The sequence below is a fragment of the Chinchilla lanigera genome, unplaced genomic scaffold, assembly GCF_000276665.1.
Source record: "Chinchilla lanigera isolate Chin_1 unplaced genomic scaffold, ChiLan1.0 scaffold00032, whole genome shotgun sequence".
NCBI classification, from domain to species: domain Eukaryota; kingdom Metazoa; phylum Chordata; class Mammalia; order Rodentia; family Chinchillidae; genus Chinchilla; species Chinchilla lanigera.
Window position 1 is genome coordinate 22,531,918 of NW_004955433.1, and position 19,629 is coordinate 22,551,546.

The 19,629-nt window shown below is 42.6% G+C and overlaps 1 long non-coding RNA gene across 1 annotated transcript in view; it reads right to left on the minus strand.

The window, feature by feature from the left end:
* Positions 1-19,629, minus strand: part of LOC106148930 — a 54,334-nt gene that overhangs the window by 5,500 nt on the left and 29,205 nt on the right. Inside the window, exon 2 of the long non-coding RNA XR_001234713.1 lies at positions 17,005-17,140. This is a non-coding gene — a long non-coding RNA (uncharacterized LOC106148930). The remainder of the gene's footprint in view (positions 1-17,004; positions 17,141-19,629) is intronic.

Below are 19,629 nucleotides of genomic sequence, written 5' to 3' on the forward strand. Positions count from 1 at the left end.
ACAAGGAGCCCTGATCCCAGAGTCTGGATGACACTCTCAGCTTCTGCCTGTATCCTATAGCCCCATCCCTATCCCAGGAAGGAGCTCACCTCCGATGACAACATGCCTCCTTGATGGGTAGGGCTAAAGGGACGGTGCAGAAGATTCTGGGGCACTTTCAGTAACAGATCCATGAAGCTGAGTTCCATTTCTAATACCTCATGAAGCACAGTTAATCAGTAATTCAGAAGAAGAAGGAAAGGCTCATGACCAGAAGGAAAGGCACATCTATCAGCCTCTGCCACCCCTTGTCCATTCAGCTATCCATTCACCCATCCTGTCAGCAAGCAGGGTGATAGCTACCCTGGGTCAGTCTCACACACCTTGCTGGGGACACAAAGCCCAAGGTGCCCGGAAGGGCAGTCATGTGTGCTTTTCCCCCTGTGCTCCCATTTCACCTCAAAGAAATGGTAATTTCCATTACATTTCTATCCATGTTCCTCACTGCAGAGAAGTGTCACAGAGAGAATTTTGTTCCTCTCTCCACCTTCTCACTCGCTCTTCTTCCCCAAAGGAGAAACATCTAGTCCAATTGTTCAGTCTGGATTCAATGAGCTAAATTTTACGAGTAGGCAGGGCTACTGTCTCAAAGATATCCCCCACCCCCTTTACCCTGAGGAGGATCTGAGATCGCACATCCCCCTTCTCTCCTCTCTCTGCTGTTAACACAGAAGAGCTAGACCCTTCTCAGTGGCCAGACTGACCATGCGCACTTGTGTCTGGTGAATTCTGCACTTGACACATGCAGACCCACAGCTCAATTTCACAAGGCTAAGGGATGTGGAATCAGCTCTGCAAGCCATGTTCTATGGCTCAAAGTTTGCTCATATTTGCAGATCAATGTTTAAATATAAAATGGCAAATGAAAGGTACCACTCTACCTTGGTCTGAGACAACCCATTCATGAACCCACAGTGAACTCTGTCACAGTGTACTAGAGTTTATAAGCTTGATGGTTATTGAGCACTGTATAGTCATTATTAAAGTAAATAAAGGGATCTTCATGCAGTAATCTGGTTTGGGGTATATGTCCTCTAATGATCAGAAACTTGAGTTAGAAAAAAAGTTCTTATTGTTTTCCAAATTCTTAAGAAAACATGGTTTCTAGGAATTGAAGTTTATGGTCTAGTTATTTTTTTTAAAAAAGATATGAAAATGCACTTAAAATCTACCTCACCCAGCCGGAGGAGGAAATTGTGGAAGCTTTTCTGGGAACAGTGAGGGTGGAAAAGAGACTTGAGTGATATATAAATTGAGTAGAGAACATGGATCGAGAGGGCAATGTTGTCCAGTATGATGAAACCACACAAGCAAATTCTTAGGGACCAGCCACTACATAAAGTGAGAAAAAAGCCTCAGGTAACAAGGGTGGTGTGTGTCACATTGATCCCATGAGATACTTGCATGGTGTGAGGACAGAGCGCAGATGTTTTTCTCATTCCTCTGTGAATGCCTGAAGGATAACTGGAGCATGAAACTGCCATCATTGCCTCCCTCTTGTGGCATTCACCTGTGGTCTTACTCGGCAGAAGACAGCCAGCATCTCCAACTCTCTAGTATGTAGCAGGTATTAGTAAATTTTCCTTTAGGAAGGGTTGGCTAATGGTCAGTGACTTGACTGTCATGGTTTAGATCTGAAATGTCTTCATCTGTTTGGAAGATGATTATATGGTGGGGATGAATTAGTCCACTGATGAGTAGATGACTGCCTTGTTATTGGGAGGTGGGTTCAGAATCTCGGTAGGCATGACATGAAAGGGTGTTCTCCTTTCCGGCTCCTTCCTTCTCTCTGCTTCCTGACTACCATATGTTGAGCACCTGAGCACCTTTTCTTCTGCCACGCCCTTCTGCTGTCCTGCTTCTACTACAGAACCAGCCATCCACAGACTGAAACTGCCAGCCAAAGTAAACCTCTCCTCCCTTACATTGCAAGTGTTAGGTATTGTGTCTCTGTGAAAGGAAATAACTAAGACATCTGATGGACTTATCCAGGTTTTTATCATAGCCATGGCCAATATTTTCTCAGTAGATGGGACCTCAGTGTGGGTATCTCTTGCATATATAATTCCTTCACTCTGGGTGAAGCAAAAGTGGAGTTGGGAACCTTATATCCTAGTCTGTGTGTATTGTCAGCATCATAACTGCTCCCCTCAAAATGAGAATATGATAAGCAACATAGCAAAAAGGATGCAGATGGGATTAATTAAGATTGCTAAGAAGCTGAACAGGATTATTATCATGCATACTCAGAATGGTCAAATGCTGTCATAGTGGCTCTTAAAAGTGGAAGATGGAAGCCAGTTACAGTGGTACATGCCAGTAATTCTTGCACTCTGGGAGACTGAAACAGGAAGATCATAAATTCAAGACAGCCTGGGAAATTTAGTGACTTAGGAGCACTCTGCCTCAAAATGAAAAAAAAAAAAAAAAAAATGGGAAGTAGCTCAATGTGAAAGCCCTCAGTTTAAATCTTAGTACCACCAAAAAAGTAGAAGAAAGAGATACAAGGAAGACTCAGAGGGAACCACAAAGGTGACTCAATGGTCAAAGAGATTCAACATTGCTGTCTTTGAGGATGGATTCAGGGCCATGAGCCAAAGAATGCGAGCAGCCTCCACAAACTGCAGAACACAAGGGAATGGATTCTCTCCTAGAGCCTCCGAAAAGGAACACAGTCCTGTTCATACCTTGGTTTTAATCCAATGAAAACTAAATCACACTTCTAGCCTGTAAAACAATAAAATAATAAACTTCTAGTCCTTAAGTCACTTCATTTGTGATCATTTGTTGCAGAAATATAAAATTTACACACTGTTCTAAGCAAACCGTTCATTGTTGTCACCCCATGGCTATGGTTCATCTGTTTCACATAGGAATAGTCAAACCAGCCAACATTTGGAAATCTTCCTGATTCAATGATCAGGTAAGAAGATCCATGAGAACCCATAGTTTTGGTGCATTTGGTGAACTTTATTAGAGTATATTCTGAATAAATGCCATGATAGAAACTATGTCCTTTTACAGAATCAAATCCACCCCCTCTTGTTCACAGTCTCCAGGATAAATGAGGTATGTACGTAGTAACCAAGCAGTTTCTTAAAAGGGGCTGCTGTTCCTAACAGGGATCTGTAGGTCACTCTTAGTCACCAAGATTTCATCATCTTCAAAAGCAAACCATCTGTGAAAATTCTCCAACTGGCTGTGGTTTAGTACAATGTACCACCTTCAGGGGCATGGTCCTCCTTTCTAGTCTATTTGAGGGAAAATCCCTGAAGGAAGCAAGGTTGACCTAAACACAGTTCAGAAAGCAGCTGATTCTTATAGGAGAGATGGCCTGGAAAATCATGATAGCAGCAGCTTCTGGAGATGCACCTCAGGGCAAGATAATCTTGCCCAAACTAATGAGCAACTCTACAGTAAACAGGTAGCACAGTAATGGTCACATGCACACAGATCATCAATGGATGCAATTGGGAGAATAATGTCAAAGACAGACGGCATCATCCAGACTCCAGAAAACCCACCGAGCAATAGGGAGCCATGGCAGATTCTTGAGCAGAGGAGGCCACACTGAGGATAGAGTTTATAGAATGGGTGTGCACTTATGGATGAAGCATAGACAAAATAGAAGGAGAACCTTGGGTAACACCAGTTGTATCCTCAAGCCAGGTCATCAACTTCCCTCCAACTTATTGAATCTGAGAGATCTGGGATTTTTAATTAACATTGATAGTATTGTGAACTTCATCCCCTAATCTCCATTAACCTCATAGAGGATAATGCACTGATTTTTTAAACTAAAAATATCCTGAAAATATGTGCTCAAAACTTCAGACCAACCATCTAAATATTGCTCTAAAAATCAAACAGTGAGAGCATAAACATTGAGGGATTTTTATTCCTATTCTCTATTAATGTCCTAAAGGATTAATAGTATTTTAACAAAAATATCTGTCACATCCTAGAAGCCTGTCATTAACATGCCAGCCATGATCTATAAGTTGAAGGATAATATAAATAAAACTATAATTTGTATCTACTGAGATCTGTGCATTTTGCATGGCATATTTCTCATGCATTATATTGTTGGCCTTCGCACAAAGACTGTCTGGATCTGACCTAATAGAGACTCAGAGAGGCTGAGAGTCAACAGTCAGCCCAAGGTGCCCTCACTCAACATTCTTGGCTCTTTTCAGAGAATCATGATTCTTTTCATATCTGAACAAATGACACAACATATGTGAGAAGAAACATGCAATAAGTCTAGATGAGAAAATATCAGCTGAAACACTTAGCAAGGCCAAAATGAAGCACTGACTGCTGACAAAGCCAAAGCAAAGATGGACCTCATTCGACCTGATAGACTTTACTCCAGGTTCAGAAACACTAGAATGGGTGAAAACAGTCCTGGATCATCCAGAGACCATTTCTGATGGGAGGAATGTAATTTTAGTTTCCTAAATTGTGAAACCTCGCAGGTTGTATCACAGTTCGTTCAGTGGCAGTCTCAAAGGTCAGTGGGCAATGCCTGAGCCAAGCAGATCCTCCCACATCCTCTGACAGTGCCCACTGTAGACTAGTGAAACCATGGAAGGAGACAAGCTGGAGCTTTGCGAATGTGAAATAAAGTTATTGTGAACTCTGAACCGAACTTTTTACAGCTTTATTTGTGTCCCAATCAAAATGTCCACATCAAAAATAGCTACTTATGAATGCCAAAAGCCTTTGGCACTAATCATGCAGGAATAAAAATACACTCTTACTAGCCACTGCCAGGTACCACCTTGCCTGTTTGTCTGGGGAGATAATATACCCTGATATGAAGGAAGAGGAATCAACAGGTTTGAATATAACCATATTCAATGCACTGTGCTGGGCCCTTCCTGATGTTTTCTTTCTGTTTTTTCACTAACACTATGCCATGTTGAGACAGTTGACCCAGTGCACAGAGAAACTCAGCACTGAAGTTTAACCAAGTCTCCCAAGGTCATAGAGCTCTCCTACCATTAAAAACTTTGCTCCTTTGTGACATCCACCAATTGTTATGATGTGGTTTCTGCCTATGTATACCCCACATACTTAGGGTTAAACCCAAAACCTCTTCTCTTCTAGACACATGCTTCCATATTATTTGAAGTTATAGTTGCCAAATAAACAAGTGAATAAAGATATTTCTACCAAACCATACTATCTCTTTATGATGGGATAAACAGAGGAAATGAGACTTGAATTAGAGCAAAGAAAAAAAGAAATCAATATAGTTGGACAGACTTGACAAATGCCTGAAGTATTCATGGTATCACTTGCCTCTACCAAAACTGTACCAAGAAAATTATTCCAAGGAAAGCAACCCCCAAATCTGAAATGTATCTGGGGCCCTGCCACCTCTTTGAAAATATAGCTCCCGGAAGACTTTACATTCGGCCGGATGAGGGAGTATGTTGAAGAACACAGCAACCACCACCCTTCTAGGTCAACAAGCAGCCCTGTGTGACATTATGTGCGCTGTGGGACAGACTCCCTACTCTAGATAAGTAGTAGGGATATATCGAAGCTGCTCCCGTGCTTGGCACCACAGATGGCTGAGGCTTAAATCCTGTGCCAACAGCAATTTCCAAGTCTCAAACACACCACCATTGCTGAGGGCAGCTGAGGGCCCACCTGAGGCCGAGGCCCATGCCCAGCAGTTGACTCATCCACTCATGGGAACCCAGAGCTAAAGTGGCCTAGTGGATTGCCATAAGCAATGGAGCTGGCCTGGAATGAGGAACTCTAGCTATCATTTTGATACAAGTGAACATTTTATGGAAGACTTGATCCCTGTTTTATCATCTTTCTCTCCAGCCCAACCACTGCCATCATCATAAGGGATATGAATGCATACATAGTTGACCCAGGCATTCTTATCAGGGTGTGTGAAAAATAACCAAGACTGGAAGAGCCCACCGCCCTTGCTTCACCTCCCAGCTATAGACTTATCTTGGTGTCTTGAGCAGGTTACTTTTTCACTCTATGCCTCCGTGCCTCATATTTAAAACAAGGATAGTTTATGAGATTTAAAGAGAGAATCCATTCAGGATTTAGGGTTGTGCTTAACATCACGTTCGTGCCCATTTTATCACCTGCAGCCCACTGTCAACTGCTGTGCTCTGGATCACGCAATCACCTAGAATTCTGGCTCTGAAATCATAAATCTAACATCTGACTCCATCCGATTTCTTCTCAGCTCCCTAAATCATGTGGCATCTTTGGTCTGATTTTATCGTGATGTCCAACCCTTTGAGTTGTTCTCCGCACACATAGCCTCCAGATTAATTCTCCCTTCATCCTACCACTATAATTCATCATTCTAACCAGCCCTTGGGTTCTTGCACTATGGTACCTTTGCCACATTTTCCAGTAGAACCCAAACATTTTCCCCTGTTCTTACTCCCACTAAGACCCTTCTCACACCATAGAAAATGACCTCACCATGCCCTGTCATGGGTCCTACCACAGCTGTGATACTGGCCCGCCTTGGGCCTCTGGCAGACCCCCACTATTTCTTGAAGTAGACTGCTACACTGTCCTCCAGACTCCAGCCCACCTCCACACTCAGCCTCACAGCAGGATTTGTACTGTAAAGTGATAATAGAGAGATTGAGTGTAAACTCCCTCAACATTTTGTTTCATTGCCCACACATTTAGAAACCTCCACACCTCTTCCAACCACATCTACCTCCTTAGAGGAAGAGGTGTCTGCTTTCACTGTCCTCTGGAGCCATGCATCCTTCCAGGAATCTTGCTCATCAATTATCACTTCTGCTTTTGCACTGTCAGGCTTCTGTCACTAAGGACCCCATCCCCTCAGCATATAAATACACGCACAGTACCTATACCTGAAAAGAAAATAAAAATCCTCCTTAACACACCCGCTCTATCTCTCCCTCCTCCCCAGCACCACCTCTTACTGGGCTGTTCACACACACAAGCTTCTTCAAAGACTGGTCTGTACTTCACTCTGCACCTTCACTTCCCACTGACCCTGCAATCTGTCTTCCCATAAAATTTCTCCAAGGAAAATAGTACACATGGGCTTGTACTTGACTTCCATCTCTCCCACATTTCTACCATTCAATAGCTCAAGATTTTCCATCAATTCTGATTCTTCTGGCTTAATAGCTTTTAACTCCTTCCCATCTCTCTATCAGGGATGAATTCTGTGTTTCCATGCTCATCCAGAGATAGGTAATGCATACCCCAAAATCTGACCCTACTCCATACCAAAGAAGGAAAATTGGAATTTCACTGAAGCATTCTGAAGTGATTCATGCTGCAATCACAGGATAAAATCCTAATTTCTACTGTATGGTGTCCAAGCAAGGCCCTTTATGATCTGGCTGCAATGATCATGGCCTCCAGGAGAACTACTATAGTTTGGATTGAATATTCCTCAAAATAACGTGTCAAAGGCTTGGTTCTCCAAGTGGCACTTTTGGAAAATTGTGGCACCTTTAAAAGGTGAGACTAGGGGCTGGGGCTTTAGCTCAGCGGCAAAAGCGCCTGCCTGGCAAGCGCAAGATCGTGAGTTCGGTTCCCGGTACCGGAGAAAAACCAAAAAAAATAAAATAAAATAAAAATAAAAGGTGAGACCTACAGAGGGGTCCTTAGGTCACTGGGTAGACACTTATTGGAAAGCATAGAACCTCAACACCCTCTTCTTTCCCTTTTTTGCTTTTTGATCATGAAGTGAGAAGATTTTGCTCTGCCACATATTCCCACCATAATGTACGGCCTTGCCACAGACCCGAAATAACAGAGCTAATTGATCATGCACAAGAACCTCCAAACCACTAAGCCAAAATAATCCTTTTGTCTTTATAAACTGATTGTCTTAGATAGTTGTTATAGTGTTGGAAACCTGCCCAACACAGGACTAATTGAAATATGATAACTAATAATCTAACTGGATGGGTACACCCCTCAACTATGTGTACACACTTTTAGGAGACAAAAGTTTTTCAGAAATTTCAGAAGAAATTCATCAAGTGTGGCCCAAATTGGAATATTCCTATAGCACAATGGAAATGTCTTTTCAGGAATGGCTTTTGTATTGTTATTTCTTGAGGTGGTTCCCTCTAACTCAAATGTACCACCCAACAAAGCTTCTGAGAGGCAACTTTCACATGACCTGAATGTCATCTCATGCAGTATTTGCAAATCCATGACAAAGTGGTTCTTTTCCTATCCACAAAGTACATACCTGCTCCAACTCTCAACTCCTAGATCCCATCATTCTGACTCATATATACAGGGAAATCCTTAATATCCTTGCCAGATGAGGACCCTGAAATTTTAAAAAGGGAGAGATTTCCCAGTGACCAATGTGTATAGTAGAGTAGGGACAAAAACCTGGCCCTTTGCAACTGACATGTGGATGTCTGGGTGAAGAAACCCAGGGCCCATGTGGTACAATATGAGAAAACCCACAGGAGCTGGGATCAGCCATGTTAGCACAGAGGCTGTGATAGACACAAAGTCCTAGTTAAAGGGACACAGGAGATCATATAGAAATGTGATAAAAGTGGGGAAGGAAGTGAGAAAAACACAGGAGCCTTCAGGAAGAGAAGTAGAAATAGGAATACCCAGTGCCCAAAGAACAAGATAAAACAAGAGATACTGAGCCCTTCATTCTGATTCCTACCAGGAAACTTGTTCTCTGAGTCAGAAATCACTTTTACCAGTACTTTTACTCCCACTTGTAGAATACCAAGCAGAAAGTAATCACGTAACTACTCTGTTTAGCTTTTGTCTTCTCTCCACTGGCATTCTACTGAGCCAGTTAAAAATTCTGTACAACTCCAGACTTCTGGTGGCCAGGGTAGCTCCTTGTTAAGTGGCCTCACCATCTACACCAAATGCACAGTGCCCTTAACATCACTAGCGCAACCTCTGATCCAACATAGACCTCCCCTCCCTCACTAGTTAGTGTGTACATGAACACAAACACATAGACACAAGTTTTACACAACAGGTTTTCTTCTGCCATGGTCTAGGAATCAGTTAATGAGTAGATTCTCCTTCCCATTTCTCAGTCTCAGGTAGAGCAAGTAGCTTCAGTCCTGCTTTGTAAGCTACCCAGAGAGTCAAGTCTATCTAATCTACCCGGATGTTTCCCTCACATTCCCCACCTTTTTCCCAAAGTCTTCTCCTCGTCCTTTGCCTGGATTATGACTCCCCTATCCCTGCTGCGTTTTCACCTAAACACTGGAGAGACCTCTCTGAAGCACAATATAGCTGCACAACTCCTCTGAGTAACGTTTTCCAACTCTATCATCCACAGCAATGAATTCCAACCCTTTTGCTTGCTAATCAGTCAAGACTAGCACTTGTTAGTTCATCTACCCAATAAATCTTTATGAGCATCTACACCACACCTGGTACTGTTCTAAGCATTTGTGATAAATCAGAGATAGCAATCCCTGCCTCCACGAGGCTTACACTCTGAGAGAGAAAACAATCAATATTCGCCATAATAAGGATGCAAATTTCATGGTTGTTTGAAAGTCGAAAATATACAGGAAAAGGCAACGGAAAGGAGAACAAGGGAGGAGGCAGGAGGAAGGAGAGGAAGGGGAAAGGAAAACAAAGAGAATAGAAGACAAAAATGGAAACAGAGCTTTTATAAATGAGGAGGGGAGGAAGGGTTGAGGAAAGGGAAGGAAAATGAGGAAAAAAGAATCAAGATATATTATGTGCAGGTACAAATTCCCTCTGATGAATGTGATAATTGTGTATATCAAAAGTGTACCACTAAAATTAATTTTTTACAAAAATTAAAAGGAAGATGTGAGGCAGGGAAAGGCAATCTAGAGTCTAGGAATGGGGCTGGGAAGGTTACACATGTGAACTGGGTGATCAGATTGGGCCTAGCTGAAAAAATGATATTTGAGGAAAGACTGGATAGACATAGGGCTCTGACTTTCAGAATATCTACCGGAAAATGATTCTAGGCAGAAAAGAAAGCCCAGGCAAAGGCTCTGAGGTGACAGACCCTGAGTGTACTAGGAAAGCAACAGAAAGGCCAGTATGGCCAAAATAAAGTCAGTAGGAAGGGGAGAAATGGGAGCTGCCATCAGCAGGGGAAAGGGGCTAGACCGTGGTTCTCTGTCATCCCACACACTAAAGCTCATGCACTTTTTCTTGGACATTTGTCATGGGTAAAACTGCCCCAGTTCCTGGGATTTTCTCATGCTTTGGAACCTGTGCCTATGTCCCATGCCATACTTATCTGACCACCAGCCCTTGCTGACTACAGAGCTCTGCTCCTCACATTCCTTATGCTCCCATATTTCTCGAGTATAAAACTATTACAGTATTAAATGTGCTGTACGCAATGTAGCAACTCCCAGTCTCTATCAGCTCACGGACAGAGCTGTTCCAAGAGAGAAATCCTGTCATCTCATTTGCCACTTTTCCCTTGGAAGTACCAGTGACTGCCTATAGGGTGGGTGTATGGAAAAAGATTAAGCAATAGAAGGGAAGATAGAGAAAAGCTGATAATGCTGTTTTGCTTGGAAATTGAGATTAACTTGGCCAAATAGACACAATCTTTTTGAGTCTCCATTTTCCTGTATGAGTGAAAATGAGTGCAGTGATTCTGGCTTCACTGCCTTCCAGACTCAGTTTGCAGGTCTAAGAAGAGAATAGAAGCAGATTAGCATGTGGAGTGGAATTATTCAAGTGCAAATCCTTACCATGATTTGCCCTGTTATTAACTATAAAATCCCTTCGACCTGATAAAGAGGTGCCTCTTATTCCAATCATGTCCCCAGTACATGCCATTAGTTCTGGCAGAGCCAATGCTGGGGTAAAGTTTATCATGTGTCTCACATGATGTGCTCTCAAACTAAAGCAAAGGGAGCCTGAGTCCCTGTGAAGAGCCCCATGGGTGATTAATAGCAGAGTCTCTCAATTGATCCATTTGCTTCTCTGAGGCAGGTCCTGCAGGCCTGGTTGTCCAAGCCATTCCTGCCCTGGGAACACCAACCATCCTTCTGCAGCTCATCCCCCCCACACAAATTGTCAAAAAGGCATCATGATAGATAGAGCTCCCGCATGCCACAGGGTGAGTGTTTAAATCTTTTATAAGACAGTCAATGGCCTTTATAAACCCTCAGACGAGAATTACACTGTGTCTGAGATGGAGCTGAAAGTCAATGGGAAATTGATTCTGTCTAGCTGGTGCTGTTTCGAACAGCAGGCTTGCTGGGTGCCTTTGGGACCAAACGTGCCATCTCTAGTGTGCCTGCAGGGCCTAGCTTTTGCATGCAGAGAATACTGAGATGCCAACGTCTATTTCTGACCAGAGGAACACCAACACAGGCAGGTGTGGGCTCCCACCAGAGGGAGGGCCTGGAAGGCATTGCCTAGCACCAGGATAGTTATTAAATGTGTTTGCTTTCCCAGGAATTGACGCCAGCATCAATCTGATGCCATGGTCTGCACCCCAGGCAGGGAAGTCAGAGGATGATAAACAGCCATTGATTTGGCGAGAACCACAGGGCAAGACACACCTACAATTACTCTCCTTTGCTAATGACCCCATTAGCCACTGGATCAAACACAGTTAGAGGGTGTGATGATGCTGTGGTTATTTCTCTGCCAATATCCATAGGTCTGATCCTTGCTGTCTGCCAGAGGATGCCAAAACAGAGAGCAGGACCCCCATTTGTAATTAGGGGAGTCCAAGAGCTATGGGCCTGATCATACCAATGGTGACTCTGGTCAAAGAGAAGTGAGTAGATATTCATAGGTAAATCTAACCATCCCAGTCCTGGGAAGTGGTGAGAGGAAAACAGGACCCACGAGAGTCAGGCATACTGGGGTTCAAAACTTTGTGCTCTGACTTCCTGATTGAGTAAACTCACAAAACTTCCTACCTGTCCAGATGCCAGTTTCTTCCTCTGCACCCTGGAGAGATGGTAATAATTTTTCTGCCTCTTGGGGCTGCTGTAAGGTTTGACAGTGCATGCCACACACCTATATAGAGGTCTCAGCTCTGCTCACCATCCAGGGCTAAACCCAGTGAACCCAGCTGATGAAAAAGCAGGTGAGCTCCCCCCAAAACAGACAGTCTGCACCAAGCAATGAAATGGCAACTCAACACTGAGTACCCACCACATGCCACTTCTAAGAACACACTCATCCTACACCATCTCAATCCTTGTCATACATCATAAGTGTGCAAGTCATTAGCCCCCTTTTATAGGTAAAGACCCAGGCGCCCTATGAGTTTCAAGAGATTGGTTCATCCAGCAAGGGCAAATGTGGTGAATACATTTATCACAGGCCTTCTCTGTGCTGGGCACCTCCAAAGGATGAGCTAAAAGGGACAGCAAGACAGACACAGCTGCAAGGTCAGGCTTGTCACAGAGAAGACCAGGATCCTGATCTCCTGTACTACATCCTCTCTCCCCTTGCAGTTTCCTGCAACAAGAAGGGCTCCTCGGACAATCATTGCACCTCAAAGCTCGAAGTGCCCTTTGCATTTCCCTACTCTCCACCTTATTTTGCAGAAGAAAACTGGGGAGGTGCTGAGACTTCCCAAAGGCCACACAGCCAACAGGAAAAGAACTGAGGTCTTGAAATAAGACTACAGAATTTCAGGTCAAGACTGCCTTCTTCATGAGCTGCTTGTTTTCTGGACTATTGTAGTTGATTCCACAGCCTTTGGTCTTTAGAAATCCAGCAGCCCACAGTATGCTCTAACTGTGGGTGGTAGGTGCAAGGTAAGTGTCTCTGCACTGCTCAGAAATATTTGCCTCACCTGCAAGGGAAGCCATTGCATGAGGCTCTGATAAAAGGGGGAATGGAGCAGCAGCCCAGCATCCCTTCTCCCTCTTTTCAGTTAACAATCACCATTGGTACTAGTCAGATGACTTTGAACTTCAATAAAAGAGCTGTATTTGAAAACCCTTCAGGGTGCCAGAGAGTCTTTTTCCACATCAGCAGTCTACCCAAGATAGGCTCTGCAAAGAAGAGCAAATATCACCGACTTCTAGGGAGGGGTGATAGCGGGAGCAGGAGCAGTGTGATGGTGGGATTATTAAGGATGAGGTCAAGCAGGAAGGGACGCAGAAAAAAGCTTCCCTGTTGTCAGACAGAGACACAAATAAACACTTGCTGGCAACTGGAAATTCAGCTTTTAAACCCTGCAAAATGAGAAAAACCTGGTATGGTCAGAAAGGACATATTGTACGGTAGGGCACAATAGCTTAGGGTGGGATTCAGGCCAAGAGCTATTTGGCTCTTGGCAGTGTGAGGAGGGTTGAGCTCAGCCTAAACCTCTCCTGTCTGGAAAATGGGTATGAGGCACTCATGTGCTTGAAGGTGATGTTTGCATACTGCCCTAGAACTGAAAAACAGCATCCATTCATCTAGCCCTCCATCCGACAGTATTGAGTGTACTATTCCAAACACTGGAAGTTAGATATAAACAAGACAGACTTGCTTCCTACTTTCATGGAGTTTAAAAATCAGCAGAGAAAACCAACATGGATGAAAGCAATTATAAGAGTCGAGGCCTTCCCCTCCCATGTGTCTGTGCAAACATGGAAAAGATGGTAGGAGCTGGGCAGATGGTGGTGCAAGGTTTGAGGGCCTGGAGAAGTGAGTCCCAAGGCAAGGTCAAAAACGCATGGAAAGGGAGCTTAGAATTGACTGTACTAAGGTGCTAGGCTGCAAGTAGAAGTCTTGGTGTGAATTCATGTATCTAAAATATATACATAAATAAATATGGAAATATATATTAAGGGTTATTGGCCAGGAGTGCTATTTTTTTCTCCTCATGAGACAACTGATAATGTCTGGAGATATTTTGACTTGTAACAAGTGGAGAGGAGGTAGCTACTTCTAGTATATAGAGGGTAAAGCAAGAGATGGTACTAAATATCCTACAAGGAAAATCTCCACAACAAAGAAGTGCCCAGCATAAATGTCACTAGCTAGCGTACAGAGCACAGATATAGCTATTGTGTGTGGATAGATACATAGATAGATACATACATACATACATACATACATAGATGATTAGAGAGAATTATACCTAGATTTCCTAAATCAAAGAGTGGAGCTAGATGTAATGATACCCAGCAGCTATGAATACACCCATTGCCATGATCTTGGTTTCTAAATACTATTATCTACTAAGTAGAACCAGATTTCCTAGAGAAATATCTGATTTCAGGTCTGGTATAAGAAAGATACAACAGAAGCCTGGAAATATGTGCTATGCCAGAAAGTGAGAAAGCATTCAAAAAATGATGAACTATAAGGAGCCAGGTTGAAGGGCCTCATACTGCCCAACTTTGGGAAAATTTGACCATCAGAACGCATAATAAAAGGGATATATTTAACCCAGTTAGTAAAATGTGAACTCATATGTCTATGTTGACAAACAAGTAACAAATACATAGGAGAAAAGGAAAAGCTCTTCCTTACAGTAGAGCACCACCTAATAAATGTAAGAAAATTATGAAAGTAGAAAACCACTGTTATAGTTTGTGTCTGTGTGTCCCCGCAAAGCCTCATGCGGTCATGGGACAGGCTTTTAGAGTTTGATTGATTATGGGTGTGAGAGCTACACCCGCCCTGGGGTGGATAGTTTGCATATGTAAGGGAGAGAAAGAGGCTGCTTGAGGCCATTCCTCCCTTTTAGTGCTTGTTGCTTTTGCTGTGTTCTGCCGCCATGAGCTGTAGCCCTCTGCCATGTGCCACTCTGCCTTGTAACCTGCCAAGTATGGACTGAAAACCTCCACAAACTGTACGCAAAATAAACCTTTCCTTCCTTAATTTTGGGCATCAGGTATTTTGTCCCAGCAATGAGAGAAAAGTAACCAAGACAACCACCATTTGCCAAGCATCACAGAGGTGGTTAATTGAGCATAGAGTATCAACAGATGCCAGGATGGGGGTAGAGGTTTTCTAAGGTGTAGGTTATTGGTATAGTTTCAGAGAATCTCCAAAAAGAACCTCCCTAAGTTTTCTTTTGCATATATTTATGGTATACAAAATGATGCAAATTTGTGGCTTTGTGGTGAAGAAGTCTGGAATACAGCAACTTGAGCAGGTGATCACAGTTGGTGTCATAAGGTAGGTTGACATTTTGTCTCTCCTGGTGAGCACTGAGAGAGTAGCATCCTCTCTACCAGAGATGGACAGCTTCATTCTAATCATGAGATACATTGGGCAGACTGAGGTCTGGCCCACCCTATAGAACTAAAGTCCTGTCCCGTGTAGAAATGCAAAGCCATGGAAGACAGGAAGAGAATAAGACATATCAAAGTGTATTCTAGTGTATTTTCATTTTGCGAAAATGCGTAGTGCAGTTTTTCAGGAGCATGGAATTTTGCATAAACTCCTTACTCTTGGTTAACTCAGAATGAGTAAAAATAATATGTGTGCACATATGCATGCACACAGTGGGACAGCAAGAGAGAAAGACATATGATGGAATGAGGTAAAGTGTTAAAAATTTCAGGATCTGCATGAAGAGCCACAGGGTTTATATATGGGTCTCACAACTGTTGTAAAGTTTAAAATTTAAACAAAGAATATAAGACCATGTGTTAAATTGACTCTACTTTACAAATTATAAAACTATATGTGTACAGCATGATATTTATATCATATACCCACAACCTACCATGAAAACACAGGAAAAAGAGTATGAAAGAAATACCCAAATATTTTCTTCAATTATCTCTGGGTGATTGAATTAAAGGGAAATTTTTGTCTTTTTACAATATCTCCCTATAGTCAAATATTTCTTCTAATTGTAGTTCAGAATTGTGCATGCCATAAAATATTTTGACAGAAAAAAATAATGAAGTTGAATTCTAAGGTGATTCATTATTTCTCCATTCGGAACTGGGGCCCAGTCTGCCAGTTAGGGAACTGTTTGCTTTGCTGACTGTTCAGTGGGTCTCCCTGGTTGGGATGTAGGCAGACAACTGACCTACTAGTAGTCAGGCAACTGGAGACTGAGCTTCTGTCCTGTTGGTTGGACCTCCCTTATATGTATACTGTAGCTCACACTCTCCCTCAGAGAATCTCTGGGATTCAGAGGAGACCTGGGATGTATACATACTTTGTAACTTAGAAAGTGCTTGCATGTGTACAGTAATGGGGACAGGGACACACAGGTAAGAAAGTAATATGACTCATAATTCATAATTACTGGTCATGGGGCCAGCCCTTAGTTATCTTTAATGTATTCAATTCCCAAGAAGCAAAACCACTGCCAGATAAGATAGTCATCTTACTGACAAGGAAAGTCAAGGAGCCTTTACCTAAAGTCAGCCACCAAAGTGATGATACCAGATTCATGTTCATGGATGACTAAGTCACATGATCTCCTCATGCCCAGGATGCTTGCCTACCTTACCTCTGGGAAGAAAAGTGTTTTCCCTTGGCCTATGCTATGGTTTGTGTTTAGATATCCCCACTAAGCCTCATGCACTTTTAGATAGGGCTTTTTCAGAGGTAGCTGAACCTAGAGTTTGTGATTGACTCATGGTTCAATGTTGGGATTAAGGGTGCTGGGATTAACTGTGGATGATTGTTGGAGCAGTCCCCTGATTGGATTGCCACCGCTCTAGTCTGTGTATACTGGATAAGATAAAAGGGGCAGAAAGAGGCTTGTTTCCCCTTTTTTTTGCTATTGTTGCTTTTGCTGTCTTCTGTGCCATGAACTGTTACCCTCGGCCATGTCCCATCCTGCGTTGGAACCAGCAGATTACAGACTCTACAGACTGTGAGCTAAACAAACCTTTCCACTTTAACTTTGGGTGTCAGGTATTTTTTCCCAGCAATAGAGAAAAGTAACTATGATACCCTAAAATGCCCCCCAGGCAGAGCTGAAAGCACTTTTAAATAGACTTGGGGATCTTAGAAGCTTGTCAGTCTCAGAAACAGCTGACTTACCAGGCTTCTCTGCCACCAGGACCAATGACCTCTGGGCATTTCTTTTCAAGCTGTCCACAAATCTTGCTCAAACCCTTGCGATGCCCTACAGCAGATGCTCCTCCACTTCCAGTCTGCCCTTGTCAGTCATGAAAACCTGCTTTTAGCAAAATAAAGGTAATGAGAGGATGAAACATCCCAGTGAGAGCTCCCCTGAGCCTGGTGTCCTGCTTTGATGACTCTTGGGACACAGTCATTACAGTAAGCCATTTGTGACCAAAGAGGCCAACTGTGGAACTGGTCCATTTTGCCAAGATCAAACAACACATGTGTTGTTCTCAAGGGACACTGGTAAGTAGTTTCCTACTCAATTTGTTTAAAAAATACTTCCTGTTGTTTATGAAATAAGACATTTTTCAAAACTTTCAGATACTACACATGAAGTGACTACTCATTTTCGCCTATGAGAAGCCAAGTTTCATCCATAAATAAGATCTTCCCTTTGACGTTTGTAATTATGGCAACACTATGAAAATCAAAGTGCGTGAAGATCAACAGCCTTCTGCCATGAAGATTTCTACAGAATAGTGTGACTGTCTTCACTGAGCCTCTGTGTTTTTACATTATAGCCTTTTCATTGAAACTGAGGTGAAAGACAAGCATAACACTTAGAGAATTAGGATCAGGAACTATTTATGCTTGCCGGGACTTGAAAGACAAAACAGAGTCTTAGAAGATCTGAAACAGGAGAAACAGAGTCCTAGAGAGCAAACTCACCTTGTTCAGTGTCACACACTTTATGATCCACTTGGGGCTCCGTTCCATAAGCCCATAAAGCCATCCAAATTCAATTACTCAGAGTGGAATCATTTACACGGAAAGGTTTGCAGCCCCTAGATTATGAGCTTATTGAAGACAGGTTGTGACCCTTGGACATACCCAGTTGGCATTTTTATGCTTCCCAATATCATTCTGGTCAAATACTGAAACCATTTATGCAACTATCTGTTTCAAAACATTTTTATTTGCATTTTGAATAAATTTCTATATGGCCAAGTGTCAGACAGATCCTGTGCACGTGCCTTCTAAACAAAAGATGACGGGTGCTGTGATAATTAATCAGCTGGCACTGACTGAAGCTCTTAATGAAATGAAGCATGAACTGTTTGAGAAAGCAATTGAAAGCTATCATACACGCCATGAATCATCTCTCAAATGCACATTTATTAAATCAAAATTCATAACTTTGATATTTTATCTAACAGGTTTGTTACCCTTTTGAGACTCTATTGGTGGATAAAAAAGACAGATGTTTCCAGAGCTAAATTGGAAGGGGGTAGGGGAGACCAGCCAGGCATCAATTAAATAGAGCAGGCAGCAAAAAAAATGTCTGTACGCAATGTTTGGGTTTCATTCAGTCGTTCTTGAGATAAAATCCAAAGACAGCTTTGCAAATAAACAGGTACTGAAGCAGGATATGATGCTGAAGGTTTTCTGGAGCCTGCCTGATATCAAGCAGACATGATGGTTCAATAGACAATTATGGGTTTGGGAGCTTCAGAGATGATTGTCATCTGGGAACACTGCAGTCAAACTGAGTGAGACTGATACAAAACCCTATTTTTACTTCTTCAGGGTACCAGGAAACTAGAGGGGAATGAGATCCTCTCCTAGTTTTGAGCTTTTCAAAGGTACCTGTTCCTTTCAGTTGAAGCAAATATATATCACATCAATGCCACATCACACGACTATTGTCCCAGGCACCTCTTTGGGTGATCAAATGAAAGTAGATTGAGAAGCGTATGAAGACGTTTAGCTCTTTGACTGCTGACAGCATTAAATTGGTAGATCAAGGTGACATCGTTCCCCAGAGCTCACAATTGCAACACTTCTTAGAGTCTCATATTCATAAAAGCAGACCTGGAATCCTCATAGGCAGACCTCTTGTGCTCAAAGTAAAGAGGACCTTTCCTTTTAACTGCTTTGACATGATGCCACCCTCCTCCAAAGCCTTTCGACCCACCCTTTTCCCAACCAAGATCATGATCCAGCCACTGATTTACATTTCCACGGAACCTTCTAGCACTTTCTTTGCTCAGATTCACACACATCTAAATAATGACTTTTCTCCAACACTGGAACTGCAGCAATAAGGCCAACACAAGAGTGAACTTGGACATCAACAGATTTATAGAAAAATAACAATCTTAGTCACCATCTGTGGTAGCAATGCCTCCTCCCTTCTCTTTGTTAAGTAAAGGATTTTCAATTCCAAATTCAAAGGAAATAGAAAAAAACATACATGATTTAAACAAATGTTACCAATGAATAGAACAAGTGCATGCTGCCAACCACTTGCCCACCTCTTCCCTTTCAAACAAAACTGGGAAACTAAATATTCTACAGAGTCATAGACCTTGCAATTTATGTCAGTTTCTCATGCTCAGTTGGGATGGGACACGGAAGAGTGATACACATAGGAGAACATTTCTCTAACCCATACGACAGGTACCTTACAACCACCCACAGCACTTCTGATTCAGTAGGTTTGGGTGGGGCTTAATAATTTGCATTTCTAACAAGTTCACAGGGGATGCTGTTGCACGCTGGCCAAAGAACCAGTTTGAGAACCACTATTGTAGGCAA